Raw genomic sequence first — 15063 nt, 5'->3', positions numbered from 1 at the left:
AAGGATAAAGAAGGACATTTCATACTGCTTAAGGGAACCATAAATCAGGAAGACATAACGATAGTAAATATTTATGCCCCAAACAATGGTGCATCCCTGTACATCAAAAAAATCCTTCTCAATTTCAGGAATCACATAGACCACAACACAATAATTATGGGTGACTTCAATGCACAGCTGTCACCACTAGATAGATCTTCCAAACAAAAACCAACCAAAGAAACCATAGAAATCAATAACACAGTCAATAACCTAGACTTAATAGACATATATAAAATATTCCATTAATAGACATATATAAAATATTCCATTCACTTTCTTCTAAGCAGCACGTAGAACCTTCTCAAAAATAGACCATATGTTATGCCACAAAGCAGCCCTTAGGAAATGCAAAATAATAGAGATACTGCCTTGTGTTCTATCAGATCATAATGGACTGAGAATAGAAATCAATGACAAAATAAAAAACAGAAATTACTCCAAAACCTGGAGACTAAATAATATGCTATTGAATGAAACATGGATAACAAAAAACATCAGGGAGGGAGGAGATAAAAAAATTCTTAGAGGTCAATGAGAATGACAATACAACATATCAAAATCTCTGGGACACTATGAAAGTGGTATGAAGAGAAAAATGCATTGCACGGAGCCCATTCCAGAAAAGAATGAAAAGTCAACAACTGAAAACCTAACATTACAGTTCAAAGCCCTAGAAAAAGAAGAGCAGAATAACAGCAAAAGTAGTAGAAGACAGGAAATAATTAAAATCAGAGCTGAAATCAGTGAAATTGAAACAAAAGAAACAATTCAAAAAATTGACAAAACAAAAAGTTGGTTCTTTGAGAAAGTAAACAAAATAGAAAAACCCTTAGCCACACTAACAAAGAGAGGGAGAAAGAAGACTCAAATTACTAAAATTTGTAATGAAATAGGAAATATCACGAAAGAAAACACTGAGATACATAACATAATGAGAAGCTACTTCAAAAATCTGTATTCCAACAAAATAGAAACTACCAAAGACATTGACAAATTTCTAGAGACATATGCTCCTCCCAAACTGAACCGGCAGGATGTACACAATTTAAACAGCTCAATATCAAGCAATGAAATTTAAAAAAGCCATTAAAAATCTACCATCAAAGAAAAGCCCAGGACCAGATAGATTCTCAGCCGAGTTCTACAATACCTTCCAAGAACTCATTCCAATACTTCTCAAAGTATTCCAGGAAATAGAAAAAGAGGGTACCCTACCAAACTCATTCTATGAAGCTAATATCACCCTCATACCCAAACCAGGAAGAGACACATCAAGGAAAGAAAATTTTAGACCAATATCCTTGATGAATATAGATGCAAAGATTCCTAAAAAAAATATTGGCAAACTGTATCCAAAACATATTAAGAAAATTGTGCACCATTATCAAGTGGGGTTCATCCATGGAATGCAAGGATGGTTTAATATCCATAAATCAATAAATATAATCCATCATGGCAATAGACTTAAGGATAAGAAGTGTATGGTTATTTCCATTGACACAGAAAAAGCGTTTGACCAAATACAACACCCCTTCATGCCCAAAACATTAGAAAAAAATAGGAATAGTAGGAACATACCTGAACATTGTAAAGGCTATTTATGCTAAGTCCATGGCCAACATCATTCATAATGGAGAAAAACTGAAACCATTCCCTTTAAAACGGGAACAAGATAGGGATGTCCTCTTTCACCACTTCTATTCAACATTGTCCTCGAAATTCTAGCCAGAGCAATTAGGCAGACTAAAGAAATTAAAGGGATATGAATAGGAAAAGAGGAACTTAAGCTGTCACTATTTGCGGATGACATGATTCTATATTTAGAGGATCCAAAAACCTCCTCCAGAAAACTTCTAGACCTCATCAATGAATTCAGCAAAATAGCAGGCTATAAAATCAACACGCATAAAACTACAGCATTTTTATACGCAAGCGACGAAACAGCTGAAAGGGAAATGAGGAAAACAACCCCATTTGCAATAGCCTCAAAAAAATAAATAAATAAATAAAACACTTCGGTATCAATCTAACCAAAGAGGTAAAAGATCTCTACAATGAAAACTACAAAACATTGAAGAAAGAAATTAAGGAAGACCTTAGAAAATGGAAAGATTTCCCATGTTCTTGAATAGGCAGAATTAATATTGTCAAAATGGCCATACTACCAAAGGTGGTATACATATTCAATGCAATTCTGATTAAAATCCCAATGACATTCCTTACAGAAATAGAGCAATCATGAAATTCACCTGGAAGAATAAGAAAGCCAGAATAGCTAAAGCAATCCTTAGCAGGAAGAATGAAACAGGGGATATCACAATACCAGAACTTCAACTATACTACAAAGCAATAGTAATAAAAACAGCATGGTATTGGCACCAAAATAGACAGGTAGATCAATGGTACAGAATAGAGGACACAGACACAAACCCAAATGAATACAATTTTCTCATAGTAGACAAAGGTGCCAAAAGTATGCAATGGAGAAAAGATAGCCTCTTCAACAAATGGTGCTGGGAAAACTGGAAATCCATATGCAACAGAATGAAACTAAACCCCTATCTCTCACCCTGCACAATAATCAACTCAAAATGGATAAAGGAGCTTGAAATCAGACCAGAGACCTTGCATCTTATAGAAGAAAAAGTAGGTCCAAATCTTCACCTTGTTGGCTTAGGATCAGACTTCCTTAACAGGACTCCCATAGCACAAGAAATAAAAGCAAGAATCAGTAACTGGCATGGATTGAAACTAAATAGCTTTCTCTCAGCGAAAGAAACTATCAGCAATGGGACGAGAGAGCCTACAGAGTGGGAGAATATCTTTGCCACTCATACTTCAGATAGAGCACTAATTTCCAGAATATTTAAAGAACTCATAGAATTCTACACGAAAAATACAAATAACCCAATCAATAAATGGGCTAAGGATATGAACAGACACTTCACAGAAGATACACAAGCAATCAAGAAACATATGAAAAAATGTTCATCATCTTTAGTAATAAGAGAATTGCAAAATAAAACTACACTAAGATTCCATCTCACCCCAATTAGAATGACAATTATCAAGAATACAAGCAATGATAGATGTTGGCTTGGAAGTGAGGAAAAAGGTACACTCATACATTGCTGGTGGGGATGTAAATTAGTGCAGCCACTCTGGAAAGCAGTGTGGAGATTCCTTAGTAAACTTGGAATGGAACCACCATTTGACCCAGCTATCCCACTCCTCGGCCTATATGCAAAGGTCTTAAAATCAGCGTACTACAGAGATACAGCCACGTCAATGTTCATAGCTGCTCAATTCACAATAGCCAGACTGTGAAACCAACCTAGATGTCCTTCAATTGATGAATGGAAAAGAAACTGTGGTATATATATACAATGGAATATTACTCAGGTATAAAGAATAATAAAATTATGGCATTTGCAGGCAAATGGATGAAATTGGAGAATATCTTGTTAAGTGAGATAAGCCAATCTCAAAAATCCAAAAGACGAATGATCTCACTGATAAGTGGATGATGACACTTAATGGGGGGTGGGAGGGGGGCAAGAAAGGAGGAAGGAAGGACTGTGTAGAGGGAAAAGAAGGGTGGGAGTGGTGGGGGGTAAGGGAAATAATAACATAATGAATCAAACTTCATTACCCTATGTAAATGTATGATTACGCAAATGGTGTGCTGTTACTCCATGTACAAACAGAAACAACATGTATCCCATTTGTTTATAATAAAAAATTTTTTAAAAAATGTCATTCTATCGAGGTGAAATCAGAATAATCTGCATGTGTTTAAAGTTCATAGTTTGATACATTTTGACCCATGTATACACCCACCAATCCATCACTACCATCAAGATAATGAATGTATCAATCACCTCTCACTCCCACAGCTTCCCCTCTGTAATTTCTGTCCCCTACCCCTTACTGTGTGATCTGTGTTTCTAGCCTTGTCCATGTCCCCCAACCACTGGTTGTTTCTCTCTCACTCCACATTCATTTTGAATTGTCTGGAATTTTATGTATTTTAAAGCACACAGTATTGGGGGTGGGGAGGGGGGTGGACTTTTTCATCCAGTGTAATTATTTTGAGATTCATCCATGTTTTCTACTGTATTACTAAGTCATTCATTTTATAAAACTCAGCTTTTTAAAGGTACAGTTTAAATTTCACCCATTATAAGTGTGCAGTTCACTTATTTATAATAAATTCCACCACCATCACCACAGTGCAGTGTCAGGACTGTTCTACCACCTCCAAAACACCATTTGTGGCTGTTTTCCATCACTCTCTGTTTCTTCCTCTAGATGCACACAACTATCACCTGTCACTACAGGTTTGGCTCCTTTGTACATTTCTAGTAAAGGGAATAATCAAGGTGTGGTCTGTGCATCTGGTGTCTTCCATTCAGCATAATGTTTTGAGTTCATACAGGTTGTAGTGTGCACCAGGCCTTCATTCTTTCTTATAGTTGAGTAGGAATTTGTTCTGTGGATATGTAGCCCATGTGTATATTCATTCACTGATGGACATCTGGGCTGTTTCCAGGTTTGGAATATTATAAATAAGGTTGCCATAAACCTTCGTGTACAAGTCTTTCAGTGGACAAAGCTTGTGTTTTCTTGGAATAGCCAGATTATAAAATAGGTTATGTTTAACTTTTCAGAAAATGTCAAACTCTTCCAAGGCCAGCAAGGTAGATACTGTATGCTATTTTATATTCCTACATACTGACACTTAGTATGAGTGATTGTTTTAATTGTTGCTGTTTAATAGGTGTTATCTTGTTATGATTTTAATTTGCAAGTTTTCTGATGACTAATGATGTTTAGCCCCTTATCATATATTCATGTGCCATGCATAACATATATTTTATATATGCATGTGTATATATATATAAAATTGATGAGGTGCTTATTTAAATCTGCATTTTTCATTAGGGCACTTATTTTCTTATTATTGTGTTTATTTTTTATTTATTGTGGATATAATACCTTTTATCAAATGCATGCTTTGCAAATATTTGCTACTATTTAATGGGTTGTGTTTTTATACTCTTAATAGTGTTTTCCAAAGTATAGAAATTTTAGTTAATTGTTAATTAAATAATTATCCTTTCATTGTGATTTTGGTGCTGTCTCAAAAAATATTAACTTAAAGTCACAAAATTTTCTCCCTCATGTGTTCATCTACACATTTTAAAGCCCTGGGTTATGCAGTTCACTCTATGATAGGTTGTACCATATGGATTAAGTTCATACCTTAATTCTGTTGTTCTTGTACCACTTGTTAAAAAGACTATGCTTTCTCCCCTGCACTGCCTTTGCACTTTCATCAAATACCACTTGTCAGTATATGTATGGTCTCTTTCTGAATTCTCAGGTCAGTTTTGAACTGTGTGTCTATCTTACAACAATTATACCCTGTCATCTACTACAAGTGCATGATAAAATCTTGAAATTAGGTATTATTAGTAATCCAGATTTTTCTTTTTCAGAGTTATTTGGCTTCAGTATGCCCTTTTACATGCAAATGTACAATCAGCTCATTAAGTTCTACAAAAGAATGCAAACGGCAACAGGATTCTGTTAAAGATAAATTCGGTGAGTAATGATGCTATCACATTGAATTTTATTGTTTGGTGGGAGGTGTATTAAAACCTATATATTCTTTGGTGAGGTTTTTTGACAAATGAGTTTAGAATTATATTTTTCTTTTTGAGTTTTCTCAAGGGTATTATTTCTTCCTTAAATATTTGCTATAATATACCAATGAAGCCATCTGAGTCTGGTGTTTTCTTTGTGGGAAGTTTTACTTCTTCCCAATCATTTACCTTTGTTATCTTTGTATCACTTAAAAAAGTCTCTATTTGGTTTTCATTTTTGAAACCTATTTTTGGAGGGTAGAGAATCGTATATTGATAGATTTTCTTGAAATTTTAAAAAGAATGTTCCTCCATTCACTCTGTTTTCATTCACATTGCTTTCAACAAAAAAATCTGCCATCCTTATCTTTGTTCTCCTGTATGTGACATATGTGTTTCCTCTTCTGGTTGCTTGAAGAATATTCTCTTCATGGTCACTATTGAGCAATTTGATCGTGATGTGCTTGGTACAGTTTTCTTCATGTTTGTTGTTCTTCCATTTACATGAAATTTGGGGAAATTTAATTATTTCTCAATATTAAAATTTTTATATCTCATGTCTTAGGTTTTTAACATGTTGAATACAATTATAATAACTAATATCATTTTTGCTAGCTTTAACATTTACATTATATCTGGATAATTTTGATTGTTTTCTATTTGGTGATCATGTTTTCCTGCTGCTTTCCATACCTTGTAACATTTTCTTTAGGTGCCAGACATTATAAGTTTTATATTTTTGGGGTGCTAAATATTTTTGTATTTTTGTAACTATTCTTTTAAGTTTGTTCTAGAATGCAACTAAGTTGTGTGGAGACAGTTTAATTCTTTTAGGTCTTACTTGTCAGATGTTAGATTTTGAAAAGTGATCAATCTCTGGTTATTTGTTCCTCACAAATGAGGCAGGCACCTTCTGAGTGTTCTGATATGGCATGATTTATCAGGTTTCCCAATCTGGCTGGTGAGAACAGACACCATTCTAGTCCTGTTTAAGCCCTGCTCACTGTTCTTCTGGTCCTTGTACACAGTTCTTCACCTAGTTATATTAGTTAGCTTTCTGTCACTATCATGAAATACCTGACACAGGTTATACTTAACTTCTATCCAAAGTTAAGATCAGTTTATTTATCTCACAGTGCAGGGGCGCCTGGCTCTCCTTGCAGTGCTTGACAGAGTTCCACTCAAGGATGATTGCAGAGACTCATCCTAAAAGGATTGTATGCCAGATGTATGCCTCCCTAGCTTGGATGTTATTCTGTGGAGTTTTTCTAATAATATATTATTCACTTCAGTCTGGGGATCTTGCTAGAGGTGATGGGAATAATTCTACAAATTTCCAGAAAAACATCATGGAGACAAAAACACATGTTGAAACCCTGTGATGTTAACCTCACTACAGAAGAATGTTTTTATTATGTTAAAAATCAAACACTGCACTTACTGGCACAGCCAGAACCTGTTGGGGCACAGAAACTTATAGATAACAATGTTTCCCCAAGTTCTAAACACAAAGCACCTCCCACAGTAGCTACTAGATACGGACTAGCTTATTTTATCAATGGCAAGCCCTGGTACCCCCCTAAAGGCAAGCCCTTACAGAATGTAGATATAGATCTCCCCCTGTCTCCTACAGGGTGGTTTAATTCAGATGATGGTTTTGTTTATGTGTGGTGGTAAGGTAAAAGAATAAGGTTTCACAACATTCCTTCTGTCCTACAAAGAATATGTCACCCCTATAATTAACGTTGGTACATAATAACCATTGGGACCACTGCCCTCCTGTAACCCTTAACTCAGCAATTTAGATACTAACCAGATGGACCTATTAGAAATGGTCACGTGAGATTATTTGTCTATTGCTTTACCGCAAAAATACTAAGATTAGTCTTAGGTCATTTAGAGTTTAGATATTAAGGAAATAAACATTGTATTAGCTCATCGACGTAGTTAGATATTCTTAAAATAATTGTGATTTAGTAAGGATAATCTGTACGGTTACTGTTTTCTCATAATCTTTTGGTAAAAACAATTTCTGCCTATGCTTTGGAAACTTCTTTGATTTTATTAATCATAAGCCTGTCATCAAAGCCTGAAAAGTGTGTGTAAACCCAGCCTTCCCCAGAATAAAGTGGGATTGATTGCACCAGAACTAGAGTCTGTGTCTTTCATTCTCCATCCATCGCCAACGCTGTCTCCCCGCGCCCCGTTTACCAGTGTGGAACCCATCGACTCCTGCTAGGGCTGGACCGTGGCATCACAGTTTTGGAAGTTTGTTTGGCCTATGGTGAGGGAAGCAGATGGTGGCTCATCATTATCATTGTGGAAGCTAATGTAGGGAACAGTCACACCTTGAACTGGCAGAGTAGTGCAGGGAGAGAGAGAGAAAAAAAAGAATGGTTTGGATCTCACAGAACTTTCATAGCCCCCTCCAAAAATCTTAGGACCTGCCAGTAGGCCCTGCCTCTTAAAGGCCTACAGTACCTCCCAGTCTGCCACCCTGGGGACCAAACCTTTACATTCAGACCTTTGAGGGACACTTGCCATCCAAACCTTGTGTAGTTTTCTCACAGGCCCATGGAGATCAGGTACCAACTCTATGCCAAGCAGAACCCTTTGAAGGTCTCTGAAGTTCTCTGTAGCTGAGTCCTCGTTGGTACTGCCTGGCAAACTCTGTCCATCTTGGGCTTGCCTCTTATCTCCATTTGTGACTTAGAGAGACACCTTATTCCACCTGATTCCTCTCTATTCTGTGACCTGGGAATACTTTTAATTCAGTTGAGACAACTGAGAGGTTAAATCTCATCTAGTTTTACCTCTCAGGGGTTGTTATCCTTTGTTATCTTATAGCCTTTGTCTTTAAAAGTGTTTCATTTATTATATGCATTTTTTCTTTCATTTTGGAGTGTAAATCTCATCCCTGTTGCTTTGTCTTGGCTAGAAAAATAAGTTCCTTTATATCCTCTTGAAGTACACTTATTTATATGGTTACAATTAGTATATATGCCTCATTTTATGGTCATATTTATATTATATTTCAAACATTTGCTATAGTCCTTAAAAGGCTTCATAATTGTCATTTAAATATCTGAAAAATACTTTAGTGTGCAAATTTGCTTTAGAGTAGTTCATACATTAAGGAATGATTTATGCCCTATCTCTTTCCGAAACAGAATTTCAGAGGACTTACTGACAAAAAGGTCTGCTAAATAATAGTAATGCAATATGAATTAAAAGGAAAAGTAAGGTCAAGAAAAGCAATGAAATAACAATATTGCCAATTATGATAATAATTTCTGTAATCAAAGTAAATTTAGACTTTGAGCATTCTGGCCATCAACTCTGCCAATTGTAATTAGTTACATTATTTTTATCAGAATGCAGAGAGGACTGACAGGGGATTACCAGTTATTGAAATCATACTGTTTCAGTCAGCTTTTTCACTGCTGTGATGAAAAAGACCTTACAAGAACAATTTTAGAGGAGGAAAAATTTGGCTTACAATTTCAGAGGTCATAGTCTGTAGATGGCTAACTCTGTGGCTCTGGGCCTGAGTTTAGGCAGAATATTCAGGGCACAAGGGTGTAGCAGAGGAAAGCAGCTCACAAATGGTGCCAGGAAGCACAGAGAACTCCACTCACCAGGGATAAAACATGTACCTGAAAGGAACATCCATTGTGACCAACCCTACTTGGCTGCCTATATATAGTTACCCTCCAGTTAATCCACTAGTGGATTTTCACAGGTAACAGCCAGCAATCCCAGGACGAATGTCTTGACAACCTCATGGCAAATACAGAAGAGGTGTGTGTAAGGGTTTCTTTGTTTTTTTTTTTTTTTTGCTTTTTGCTAGATGTGACATTGAACCACCCTTCATTGAGTTTTATGAGGAGCTAACTGGCATGGATCATGTGTAGCTTTCTTAAGATATAAAATTAGCCAAGAATGGAACTTAGTTACTAAGAGGAAAATATTGCATCCACCACACCTTCTGCCTTCTGTGACCTTAATCGCTTTTTAACATGTTCTTAAAAGGACACAGATAGTTCATGTTTTGCTACATTTTTTGAGTGTCTATTCATATAAATTAATTCCTCTTTTCCACAACCTGCTCCATAATTCCATGCAGCTTGACTTCTGTGTGCATGACTCCACTTGAATTCTGGAGCTCCCCTCCTCCTCTGACTGTTCCTTCTCTGCCTAGTATAGCTTTTCCTCACACACTTGCATATCCTACCCACCCCATGTAGTGTTTTCCTTGCTCTTTCCTCTTCCTTCCTAACAAGTGGGCATTTCCACTATCACGACGTGATATCATCGAGCACCTGCTGCTCCTAGTATTTGATGCTTAGAACTGCAAGTGTAAACAGAGGCATGGGTTACCTACTTTTGACATCAAGTAAATTCCTCTCTAGAAGGGGAGTAATAGAAAAAAAAAGAGAGTAACCATAATTTTAAAAAAATATCTTGAAAGTTGTACCAACAAAGCAAATATAAATGCTTGAATAGAAAACTCAAGAAACATTTCATGAATTACCTAACTTTTAACATTGAAAGTTGCAGGCACTCAGTTGATTTACTTTCTGGAATTATGTGGTCCCTCTTATCACATGCTCATTGGGGATCCCAGTCATTGGCGATTCTTTTTTTTTTACTCTTTATATATATATATATATATATATATATATATATATATATATATATATATGTGTGTGTGTGTGATAGGAAAGCATATTTTGACATGTTATACATACATGGTGTATAATTTGTTCTAATTAGAATTTCATTCTTACGGTTGTACATGATGTGGAGTTTCACTGGTCATGTATTCCTAAGTGAACATAGGAAGATCATTCATTGTATCGTCTTTCTTCTTTCCATCTTGCATCCGTTCCCTTCATTCCACTTTGTCTGATCCAATTAAGTTCTATTCTTCTATTCACCCCGCCCCCTTATTTGTTAGCATCCACATGTCAAAAAGAACAGTCAGCCTTTGGATTTGGGGGATTGGCTTATTTCACTTACATGATAGTCTCCAGTTCCATCCATTTACCAGCAAATGCCATTGTTTCATTCTTCTTTATGGCTGATTAATATTCCATTGTGTATGTATACCACATTTTTTTAATCCATTCTCTGTTGATGGGCATCTAGGGTTTGTTCCATAGCTTAGCTATTGTGAATTAAGATGCTATAGACACTTATGTGGCTGTGTTGCTGTAGTATGCTGATTTTAAGTCTTTTGGGTATATACCAAGGAGTGGCATAACTGTGTCGAAGTGGTTCTATTCGAGATTTTGTTAGGACTTGCATATAGAATCAGAAAACAAAAGTCATTTAAAAAATGTATCCTACACTTCCTCAAGTTCCATCTCAAGAATTATCAAGTTCTGGAAATCAAAGCAGACTCTCCTGTCTTTGTGCCAGTGGGAGGGTTTGTTTTTTGTCACATTATAGCACTTATCACATCTCGTATCATATATGATTCTTGTACCTTCTCATCACATTTAATAAACTAAAGATCCCTTTAGGATGGAGGTACAATGCAGGTACTCCACAAACGTCAGCAGGTTAACATGTAGAAATCTACCTGTAAGGTTAGGTTCTTAGGTTCCTTAAGAAAGTATCGTAGACTTGTTCATTAAATTATCCTTATGATTTTTAAATATGAATATCATTATTGCTTTTGAATATTATTATGAAACCCACCAATGTGTCAGGAATGTTCCTACATCTTTGTGCAAAGTGACACATAGGTAACTTGACTTGGCACCTGATATCAGGGAGTGATATTCTCTGGGATTCAGGAGGTTAGTGGCAGTAATCAGTTATACCACATGGTAAAAAGGTTCAAGGATATTTTCTAGCACTAACTCTGTTAAGCACTGTGATGATCAAACAAATACTTTTTTTTTTTTTTTTTGGTACTACTGTTGAACTCAGGGGTACTCGACCATTGAGCCACATCCCCAGCCCTATTTTGTATTTTATTTAGGGTGATCTCAGTGAGTTGCTTAGCATCTTGCTTTTGCTGAGGCTGGCCTTGAACTCTTGATCCTCCTACTTCAGCCTCCCAAGCTGCTGGGATTATAGGCATGTGGCACCATATTCAGCCAATAAGTACTTTTAAAAATTTATTTATTTTAATTCATTGTATACAAATGGGGTACAACTGTTGTTTTTCTGGTTGTATACGAAGTAGAGTCACACCATTTGTATAATCATACATGTACATAGGATAATGATGTTTGTCTCATTCTGTTATTTTTCCTTCCCCCATCCCTTCCCCACCCCTCTTTTTCCTCTATACAATCCATCCTTCCTCCATTCTTACATCCCTCCCACCCCCTGTTATGTATCATCATCTGCTTATCAGAGAGATCATTCAGCCTTTGGTCTTTTGGGATTGGCTTATCTCACTTAGCATATTCTCCAACTGCATCCATTTACCTGCAAATGCCATAATTTTATTCTCTATGACTGAGTAATATTCCATTGTGTATATATACCACAGTTTCTTTATCCACTCATCAATTGAAGGACATCTAGGTTGGTTCCACAATCTGGCTATTGTGAATTGAGCAGCTATGAACATTGATGTGGCTGCATCACTGTAGTACGCTGATTTTAAGTCCTTTGAGTATAGGCCAAGGAGTGGGATGGCTGGCTCAAATGGTGGTTCCACTCCAACTTTTCTAAGGAATCTCCACACTACTTTCCAGAGTGGCTGAACTAATTTGCAAACCCACCAGCAAGAATGAGTGTACCTTTTCTCCCACATCCTTGCCAACACCTGTTGTTGCTTGTATTCTTGATAATTGCCATTCTAATTGGGGTGAGATGGAATCTTAGGGTGGTTTTGATTTACATTTTTCTTATTACTAGAGATGTTGAACATTTCTTCATATGTATGTTGATTGCTTATGGATGATCTTCTGTGAAGTGTCTGCTCATTTCCTTAGTCCATTTATTGACTGGATTATTTGTAATTCTTGGTGTAAAGGTTTTTAGTTCTTTATAGATTCTGGAGATAGTAATCTATCTGAAGTATGTGTGGCAAAGATTTTCTCCCACTATGTAGTCTCTCTCTTCACAATGTTGATAGTTTCCTTTTCTGAGAAAAAATTTTTTAGTTAGTTTATCCCAATTACTGATTCCTGTTTTTATTTTTTGTCCTCAAAGTATTCCATGAAATGGAAGAGGGGGGACCCTTCCAAACTCATTCTCTGAAGCTGATATCACCCTGATACAAAAACCATACAAAGACACATAGAGGGAAGAAAATTTCAGACCAATATCCTTAACATAGATGCAAAAATTCTTAACAAAATTTTAGCAAAGTACATACAAAAAACATATTAGAAAGATAGTGCACCATGATCAAGTGGGTTTTATCCCAGAGATGTGAGGTTGGTTCAACATCCAGAAATCAGTAAATGTCATTCACCATATCAACAGACTTAAAGTTAAGAATCACATGATTATTTCAATAGATGCAGAAATTGCATTTTATAAAATACAGCACCCCTTCATCCTCAAAACACTAGGTAATATAGGAATAGTAGGAACATTCCTCAACATTGTAAAGACTGTCTATGCTAAACTCATGGCCAACATCATTCTAAATGGAGAAAAACTGAAAGCATTCCCCCTAAAAACTAGAAAAAATACTTTTAAAAGTATGAAGTTTACAGGTACAACAGCTATACTGTGCAGAGGAAGATTTACAGGTTGTTAATTTCTTCCCCTAGTTTCTCACTTAGAAAGTTTTTTCCCTTGTCGTATATTTCATGCTGTGCAGTTAATTTTTTTTTAATTTTGGAATTTGTTCTAATTATACATTATTACTCTCTACACATGTATTAATACACTATTGTACAGTTAATTTTAAGAAATTTTTGGAGACATGATAGCAGGTGAGTAATGGAAGAAATCAGAAAAGGACATGAAAATTATTACCTGAAATATACATAATCTCAATTTTAGTTGAATATGTGGACTCCATAAGAACATAACATTTCTGGCAGTGCTCATAAAAATTATTTCTTGATTTTCTTCAGTCTTTGGGAAGACTTTGGAGCTACTCATTTATGTAACAAGACTGGGAAGCCAGTCTTTTTCTGCTTTTTTTCCATTGACATCTTCAGGGGAAAATGCTGTATGATGTGATATTTAAGGCGAATATGGCTTTTTGTCTTATCAGTGTTTCTTATTACAAATTAGCTTCCTATGTCTTCCTTTCTCTGAGCTGGGGAGGATCCTTTAAAATTCTTACCTGGCAGCTCTGTGGAGAGATGGGAGGGAGGGAGGGAGAGGTAGAGAGTGTCTATGTTGCATTCATATGGTACAGGCAGGGAGATCAGAACACTAACAGAAAGGCAGTATAATTCTATGTTTCTCATACATATGTTAGCCCTGCGGGGAACTGAACTCATTAGTCTACTTGGAGAGGAAGAGTAGATTTGGAGAAGGTGGAAGGATCAATTCATAAAGTGACTTCTTCCTCTGCTATGATAAGAGCATTTGCTGATCTCCAGTGACTGGTGCCTCCTGGTCAGAATGGACTCGTTCCTCCCAGATGCTGACTTTGTGAAAGGGACACACCTATCTACAGGAAAAAGGACACTGACCAGATTACAAGTGGTAGGTTGTGACATTGCGACATTCAGCATGTTTATGCAGCAGAATTGCTGAGAGATGCAGAGAGAAGGAATTGCTCGGGTTGGCTGATTTTCTGCAGTAGGGAATATTTTATTTTAATTCTTAGTTAAAAAAAGAATTTTTGCTTAGGCTAAGGTAGCAGTGAAAAACTGTGTTCCCTAAGCTTTTACATTTGTCTTTGATGTGGTCTTTCTGTTTGTGCAGTTTAGAGAAGCTAGCAAGGGCTCACCTTTAAATAACCTGCAGCTTCCTATTTTCCTTTTCTTTCTCTTTCTCCCTCTCTTTCCCTCTCTCCCTCCCTCTCCCCCTAAGCACACTTCTGACCCCATCCTCCAATATCCCCCTGCACTCCTCCGCACCCCATGGGAAATGTGGCCCAGCTTCACCTTGAACCTTTTGTACCCTATGTCTGGATTCCCTGCTGGATTATTGTAAGTGTTTGTCCATGCTCTGCAGCTGCTACATGGCCCAGGTGGACTGACTCTGCAGGAGTGTTTGTGAATGAGAATCTGCACCAGAGGTCTTGGCTGTGTAGCTGACAGAGGGCTCTGCTCTCAGCTTGTTGATGGGTGAGTGTGCTGGGTAGGAAGTGGGGCCTAGGTAGCACCTACTCCAGTCTCCTCTGCACCAGGGTCTGCTGCTGCAGCTGCTGCAGTGGCTGTACACAGGGTAAGCATTGCTCTGCTTTATTCTGCAGGCTTATTTGAAATTACTT

Source organism: Sciurus vulgaris, assembly GCF_902686455.1.
Source record: "Sciurus vulgaris genome assembly, chromosome: 12".
NCBI lineage: Eukaryota > Metazoa > Chordata > Mammalia > Rodentia > Sciuridae > Sciurus > Sciurus vulgaris.
This window is presented reverse-complemented; position numbering follows the sequence as displayed.